An 8,910-nucleotide genomic window follows, 5' to 3' on the forward strand; every position below is an offset into this window, starting at 1 on the left:
ACCCGTCTTCCTATTAGACCATGTAGTCCAAGGACTTTATCTTGTTGCTTTTTGCATCTCACATGTATCTGTTACTCATTCATTCAATTGTCCTTTCATTCATTACATTGTTTCTGAAATTGGGGATATAATCATGATCACTGTGTTTGTAAACATTTCTGGAATTTAAAAAATCTTGATGATTTTCATTTTACATGTGGAAATGAATGTTGCTAAGTCACTGATCCTCAGTGGAACTGCAAAATATGAGTGCTGAGCAGTTTCTCAGGGATGTTCTTTTAAGTTATCAAACCTTATGATTCTTTGGTAATTAAAATGATTGTATATCTACTCAGTAAAACAACTGTTTGGAGACAGTTCCATTTAGTGTATGCAATTTAATGAAATTTCTTTTGAAAAATCTGTATTGTAAGATTCTTCTTTTAAAAAACCTGTATTTTTATGGTAATTATGTTTTCAGCAATGACTACTCAGACAGTTATAAAAATTGCATATTCTAATGCTACCTATTTCTTTAGAAACTAACTGATATAAAACAGTGGCACCTTATTGTTGGCCCTGTCAAATTATGTATTCTTATTCTTATTATTTATATATATGAATCTTCTGCTCTAACCATGAATATTTTCCCACTTTTTCTCATCCATTAAGTCTCCAGTTGCTTAACATTTATCAGAACTGTCATGATACTAGTCCCTTAGATTTGTATAACGGTTTAAAGTTTTAAGGGCCTTCCCTGGTGGCTCAGACAGTAAAGAATATTCATGCAATGCAGGAGACCCAGGTTCGATCCCGGGGTCAAGAAGGGATCCCTTCGCCTCTGGAAAAGGGAATGGCAACCCACTCCAGTGTTCCTGCCTTAAGAATTCCATGAACAGAGGAGCCTGGTGGGCTACAGTCCATGGGGTTGCAAAGAGTCGGACACGACTGAGCGACTAATGGTTTGACACTTAAAGTTTTGAAAGAAAACATATAACCTTGTTTGAGCACTGAAATAATCCTGTCTGACAGGCTGAATGATGTATTCTCAGGTTTTATTTTTTAACTTTCAGAAATTTGAAAATTGAAGCATAGAGAGGAAGTCATCAGCTTTCAAGACTAGGGCAAATGTTTCTAAGAGACGGAAACCATTTAAGACAATGTATGCAAATAACAAGATATATTATAAGGATACAGGGCCTGGCTTCATTTCTGCTTCTCTCTTTTTCACTCTCTTTCCTAATGGGATCTCTCTATGTACTCAATGATAGAGTATGACCACCTTGCCCTTCCCAATTGACAGTCACAGTTCTAGCCACATGCAGAGATTAAATAGTTGTTTCTAAGTTTCAGATTCCTAGGGGAGCATATGATTGAGCCTGCTTGGCTTAGGTATCAAATCGTCCTGGGCCAAGTTGGCTAGTTTAGCCAATACACACTGTTCTATGAATGAAATGCCATTACTATAAGAGGGGAGATGTATCTTGGATTTGACAATCTTAGAATTTCTGCTTTTTAAAATTTGGTGGAGCTGGTGCTTAGAACCTTGGAAGTCACAAACTCATAGCATCCCAAGGACAGTTAAATAACATAAATGAATAAAACTGACAGATGGAGGCTGCAGGACCCAGATGGAGCACAGGCTCCATCGAAAGGGAGCTGCAAATACTCAGTTTCAACTGACTGATGCTCCATGGGAGTCTGGGCCCAGATAACCAATCTTCTGATTTTCAAGGAAACTCAGAAATTGGGATTTTATATAAAGTTCCTGTTTAAATTTTTTTAAATCCCAAATGAGTGAGAAAACAAAAGCAAACCAAAATCCATGACTGCGGGTCATAGCTGACCTATCTGCCAGTAGTTTAGGACTTCCGACCTAGATCTGTCTGGTCAGTTGTCACATAATGACATATAAGCTCTCACATCCTCCATGAAGTTTTTATACAATGAAAGAGAAAACAATATGTACATCATTAATGTGTGTAGTCCATGCGTTTGTATATGCTGGGTATACAAATAAAGCATAAAGCATCATTCATCTACCTTGTCTCTGAATAAGAAACTTCACGAAAGCAAATCTTCTTCACTTTGTGAGATAATTTATTATAAAGAGCTGCACTATTTGCTTTAGGCTTTCCTAAAAAAAAGATGATGCTGGGAAAGTGCTGCACTCAATATGTCAGCAAATTTGGAAAACACAGAAATGGCCACAGGACTGGAAAAGGTCAGTTTTCATTCCAATCCCAAAGAAAGGCAATGCCAAAGAATGCTCAAACTACCACACAGTTGCACTCATCTCTATGCTAGCAAAGTAATGCTCAAAATTCTCCAAGCCAAGCTTCAGCAGTGTATAAACTGTGAACTTCCAGATGTTTAAGCTGGTTTTAGAAAAGGCAGAGGAACCAGAGATCAAATTGCCATCTGTTGGATTATCGAAAAAGCAAGAGAGTTCCAGAAAGACATCTATTTCTGCTTTATTGACTATGCCAAAGCCTTTGACTGTGTGGATCACAATAAACTGTGGAAAATTCTGAAAGAGATGGGAATACCAGACCACGTAACCTGCCTCTTGAGAAACCTGTATGCAGGTGAGGAAGCAACAGTTAGAACTGGACGTGGAACAACAGACTGCTTCCAAATCAGGAAAGGAGTACATCAAGGCTGTATATTGTCACCCTGCTTATTTAACTTACATGCAGAGTACATCATGAGAAATGCTGTGCTGGATGAAGTGCAAGCTGGAATCAAGATTGCTGGGAGAAATATCAATCACCTCAGAAATGCAGATGACACCACCCTTATGGCAGAAAGCAAAGAAGAACTAAAGAGCCTCTTGATGAAAGTAAAAGAGGAGAGTGAAAAAATTGGTTTAAAACTCAACATTCAGAAAATTGAGATCATGGCACCTGGTCCCATCACTTCATGGCAAATAGATGGGGAAACAATGGAAACAGTGGCTGACTTTATTTTGGGGGGCTCCAAAATCACTGCAGATGGTGACTGCAGCCATGAAATTAAAAGACGCTTACTCCTTGGAAGAAAAGTTATGACCAACCTAGACAGCATATTAAAAATCAGAGACATTACTTTGCCAACCAAGGTCCCTCTAGTCAAGGCTATGGTTTTTCTAGTAGTCATGTATGGATATCAGAGTTGGTCTGTAAGGAAAGCTGAGCACCGAAGAATTGATGCTTCTGAACTGTGGTGTTGGAGAAGACCCTTGAGAGTCCCTCGGACTGCAAGGAGATCCAACCAGCCCATCCTAAAGGAAGTCAGTCCTGAATGTTCATTGGAAGGACTGACATTGAAGCTGAAACTCCAATATTTTGGCCACCTGATGTGAAGAACTGACTCATTGGAAAAGACCCTGATTCTGGGAAAGATCGAAGGTGGGAAGAGAAGGGGACAACAGAGGATGAGATGGTTGAGGGCCTCACCGACTCAACAGACATAAGTTTGAGTAAACTCCAGGTGTTGGTGATGTACAGGGAAGCCTGCCGTTCTGTAGTCCATGGGGTTGCAAAGAGTTGGACACGACTGAGCAACTGAACTGAACTGAACTTCCTAAAAAACAAACCTTGTTTTAGGAGAAGAGAGCCATACAGAATCTATATGTTCTTGAACAAAATTTTTAACTTGAACCTCATTTTTCTCTTATGCCAATATCAATGTCTCATGATTGTCATGGACAGATGATTTCATAAAGCTTTTGACATATATTAGGTGCTCAACATATGTTAGGTTTCATATCTGCTAGTTGGAATTAAGTTCAACACAGTACTATAGTTTTAGAGCATATAGTATGAAACATCAGAGAAGGCAATGGCACCCCACTCCAGTACTCTTGCTTGGAAAATCCCATGGATGGAGGAGCCTGGTAGGCTGCAGTCCATGGGGTCGCTAAGAGTCGGAGACGACTGAGTGGCTTCACTTTCACTTTTCAGTTTCATGCACTGGAGAAGAAAATGGCAACCCACTCCAGTGTTCTTGCCTGGAGAATCCCAGGGACGGGGGAGCCTGGTGGGCTGCCGTCTATGGGGTCACACAGAGTCGGACATGACTGAAGTGACTTAGCATAGTATGAAATATGCAGTATGTTTCAAAATAATGTGATTAAAAACAGGGCAAGTAAAGTTATACTGAATTTTCAAACATCAAAAGTACTGATCCAGTATTGGTTTCTTATGAGTGCTGCTCAGTCACTTCAGTCATGTCTGACTCTTTGTAAGCTTATGGACTGTAGTCTGCCAGGCTTCTCCCATGGCATTCTCCAGGCAAGAATACTGGAGTGGGTTGCCATGCCCTCCTCCTGGGGATCTTCTCAGCACAAGGATTGAACCTGCGTCTCCTGTGTCTCCACATTGCAGGTGGTTTCTTTACCCACTGATCCATCTTGTTTTCTTACATAGGTCCATAAAACCACAGTATCACCAACTGCTTTGTCTTATTTACATTTCCTTAGAGTTATACAGCATCAAATAAGAAAAAGAAAAACTTTGGTCATAAAAAAATAAGGCTTAAGCATTAAACAATTTTTTATGCATGTAATTATAACCCCCAACAATCTGTAATAAACACCTGGCAAGATTGCTAAAACTTTGAACACAATAGAGTATATTACAGAAGGTTCTTCCATTTCAGTGGGGCTCTGTGTTTGAATGAATCACCAAGGAAACAGAATAGTTTGGGTTAAAGATCAGTTCAAGCAAATAATATCTCTTTGTCAGTCTCCCTGAGTGAAATCTAGGCTGAAGTAATCTTAAGCACTTTCTAATGAAAGAAACAGTGAACACTCAGGTTCAAAAGAGCTGTTTATAATGATAAGGATCCATATTGGAATCAAAGTGCAGGGAAGCACAAAGCACCCAGCTTTTTAATGCATTATTTATAGTGGGATTTTCACCCCAGTTTGAAGAAGTGCCTTAGCAACGGGATCTTGAACCTCATTCTCATTATCTCTAATGTCTTCGTGTGGGTAGGATGGTTTAAATGGCTAATGGAAGTATTTGCAGACTCCTTTGAAAATAAAGTGCTCTTTCTTTCCCTGTTTCTCTGTCTTTCCTAGTGATTCTGCTGCTGCTGCTGCTGCTAAGTTGCTTCAGTCGTGTCCAACTCTGTGCGACCCCAGAGACGGCAGCCCACCAGGTTCCCCGGTCTGTGGGATTCTCCAGGCAAGAACACTGGAGTGGGTTGCCATTTCCTTCTCCAATGCATGAAAGTGAAAAGTGAAAGTGAAGTCGTTCAGTCATGTCCGACTCTTAGCAACCCCATGGACTGCAGCCCACCATGCTCCTCCATCCATGGGATTTTCCAGGCAAGAGTGCTGGAGTGGGGTGCCATTGCCTTGTCTGCTGGTGATTCTAATTAACCCCTAAAAGCTCGTCTAACATTTTAATGGCACACATGAGAAAGCCTAATACTAATTCCTAGATGGGGGACAACCATCTATGTCCTTTTAAGTAATTTTGTAGTCACAACAGAGGCAGCTTCAACATTTCCATATTAGAGGAATTTAGGGCTGGAATCTGCAGTCTGGCTGGAAAGCAGTGCAAGGGATTGTGAAGTTGAACTTACTAGCAGTCGGTTTTGTGCTTGTGTGTGTGTTTCTGTGTGTGAAATAAATTTGAGAAAACTGTTCATATCAAATAATTGGGGGACGGGTGGAGCTGGAGCTGAGCAAGATTATGGGAAAATTAAGGCCTCTTCACCCACATTCTTAACTACCCTTTGGAGGTGTGTGAAAACCATAGTTTCCTGGTTGGAATCCAAAATGGATTAACTTTTTACTAAGTACAGTTCCATAACAAAGACTTTATACTAAAGCTTCAGTGCATCTATTCTGTTTTTTAGTGGTAGACTAAGTCCATGTAGTGGCTTTATTTAGGGATGTTAGGGCATCTATGGGGTCGCACAGAGTTGGACAGGACTGAAGTGACTTAGCAGCAGCAGCAGGGCGTTAACTAACATTTTATATGTTAATGATGAGAACAGTCATACAATGAATTCCAGGAAAGGGATTGTTCAAAAGTCATTAAAATAATTATATTGGATCATATGTATTTTTAATGCATTAATAATATATTTTGGTGAGACTGATGGGTATTAGACAATATTCTTCCTTAACAAGAAAGTTCAGATTTTATTGACATGGCTAGGTACCCAGATAAAATTTGCATTTCCATCTCCCTTGCAGCTTGATGTGACTTTGTGATTAAATTCTGGCCAATGAGATAGAAAAGCTATTGGGTGAGTCCTGACAGGCTTCTTAAACCAAAGCCAAATAGCTGGTGAGAACCCTTTTTAATTTCCCACTTCCTCCTGTTTCCTACTAGAATGAGGATATGATAACTGAAGCTTTAGCTGCTGTATTGGACTTGAGGTAACCTTGATGAAAAAAGCCACAGATTTGGAGAGTTGAAAAGAAGGAGAGGAGCCTGGGTTCCTGTTGACTGTGGCTTTCTAGTATCAGACCTAGAATGCCTACCTACAGACTTCCTTTACATATAAGAATAACATCTTCCTTCCTATTTAAGCCACTGTCATTGCCAGTCTTCATTATTAGCAGCCAAATGTATTTCATAAGTGAGACACTTCGTTTCACCAAAACTCTTTCATTTAGTTCACTGAGACCTGGCATAGCAGGTTTGTAAAGTGAGAGGTGGTGTTATCCAAATTCCTTTGGTTCCTGAATTTTGGATAACAATTAGTGAGAATTTGGAAAGCAAGGGATACAGATAATTTTAAGGTGATATTATCGCTAGTTGGTATTCTACATGCTGTGTAACCACAAGGTGTGTCTGTGTGTTCATCATTCAGTCTTGTCCAACTCTTTGTGACCCCATGAACTGTAGCTCGCCAGGCTCCTCTGTCCATTGGATTCTGCTGGCAAGAATACTAGAGTGGGTAGCCATTCCCTTCTCCAGCCAGGGGATCTTCCTGACCCAGGGATTGAACCTGAGTCTTCTGCATTGCAGGCAGAATTGAGTGGAATGGGACCAAGGACTCCTCAGAGACGTGAGGATTCATCCTTTTTCTTTCTCTTTACTCACTGCCGTGCAGCACATTTTAATACAAGTCATGTGCACCTTGGATTAAATACAGTAAAAGGAAAGTGAAGGGTAGATTGGTATACCAGAGAAAGAAATGGCAAATTCTTACTTTTGTGCTTACTATTCAGTCATTAGGTTGGCCAAGGTTTCACTGGTTAATAGATCCTTCCATGTACTTCTCATTCCTACCTGCCATTCTGTCACTAGCCCTTTCACTTTTTTTTGCTTTTTTGGCTACACTGTGCAGCTTGTGGGATCTTAGTTCCCTGATCAGGGATTGCACCCTTGGCAGTGAGAGCGGGGAGTACTAAGCTTTGGACCGCCAGGAGATTCCCTGATCAATCTTATTTAAATTGGTTTACTTTGATCCTAGGGCTAGGCTGGTCTGTCATTAAGAAGAAGCTGACTTTGCCACTTGGTTCCCAGGTCCGGCTTCATTCAGCCTCGCTATAGAACTGTTCTACTTGGAGTCACATGAGTCACTGGCTCAGTGTCCATCCCTCTTGCCCTCACAATAATGCTTTTACCAGCCTTCCCGATGATGCTGGCTTTCATTCAGGTTTTCTGAACTGGTTTTCCTTCTCACCTTTCATGGCATGAGCTCTCCTTTTTTTTTGCCCCTGCCTTAGAAATAACATCCCAGCTGATTTCTTTATACTGTAGCCCTTTGCCATGGCAGCTCACATGAGCCCTCATCAGTCCATGTCTCCTGTCAGGGTTCGTTAGGCTCCCTCTCATAGAAGCTCATTTCACAGCCCTTATTCACTAGCTACTGTTTCTTCCTGAACCATTCTTTCACAGGAGGACAGCACAGGTCCAGTTAAGTCACGGTTCACTTTCCCTGGCTCTAGACACAGTAACCTCCAACCCACTTTACCTTTAATCCTGTTCATTTTTAAAAATTGTTTTTCCTCCCTCCTTCTAGCCTTTCATCCCATCTGCCTTCCTTCCCTTACTTCCTCCCACAGCCATTGTCAGTGCCCTGATGTTTTCATGTCACTATCCTAGCTTGTTAACAGTGAAGAGAAATAGAGATTTCCCCAGTGGATCCTCTGGCACTAGAATAAGCGTTGCACACTGTAAGTCCCATAATTCCTAAGCCTCAAGACTGAAGGGCTAGACTCAGTGAAAGAGCCGAGTTTCATGAGTAGGAGGAGCTTACGTGTCAGAGGTGAGGTCTTGGAGTAACATCTACCACAGATAGCAGGCAGGATATGATGGCAGTCTTTGCTACCAGGGAGGGATGAAGTTATGGGGGAACTGATGTCAAGTTGACTCTTCAGTTACCAGGAAAACCAGTAGAGGAGCAGGCCCCTCACCCCTGCCTTTGATAAGCTATCATGGTGGAGACGTTCTGATCTAAAGATTAGAAATATCTCTAGCTGAGGCCAAGAGCAAGTATGTCAGCATGTACTAATTAGGCTTTATGGTTAAAGAGGAAAGGTCATCCCTGTGAGTAGGGTGTAGGTGAGGTAAGGTCTGGTCAAGCAGGAGTGTACAAAGAGCAAGAAAACAGCCACCTTGGGTAACCTGATTATATGGTGTTCAAGAGGATATAGATCTTTCTGTTCTACAATTCAAGTCCAGAAGAGAAATACATTGAGATAATGGTAATGGGCATGAGAAAAATACAGCTCAAAGTGAGGTAAATTGCATTTTAAGAATTTAAAGTCTGAATGCGCATATGGGAGGCTGTATTTCCCAGAGGGGAAAGCTCTGGTTTTAAGCTCACATCCATGACTGCCTCACTGTGTGATGGCAGTGAGACATTGAAGTTGTTCAAGACATTGAGAAAGTGCGACGTTGAAGCAGGTAAGAAAGGGTGATTGCCCTGTAGTAGTCTTTGAGCTACAACAGAGCCCCGAGTTGTTTTGGTACTTTC

The sequence above is a fragment of the Bos indicus x Bos taurus genome, chromosome 5, assembly GCF_003369695.1.
Source record: "Bos indicus x Bos taurus breed Angus x Brahman F1 hybrid chromosome 5, Bos_hybrid_MaternalHap_v2.0, whole genome shotgun sequence".
Classification (NCBI taxonomy): Eukaryota; Metazoa; Chordata; class Mammalia; order Artiodactyla; family Bovidae; genus Bos; species Bos indicus x Bos taurus.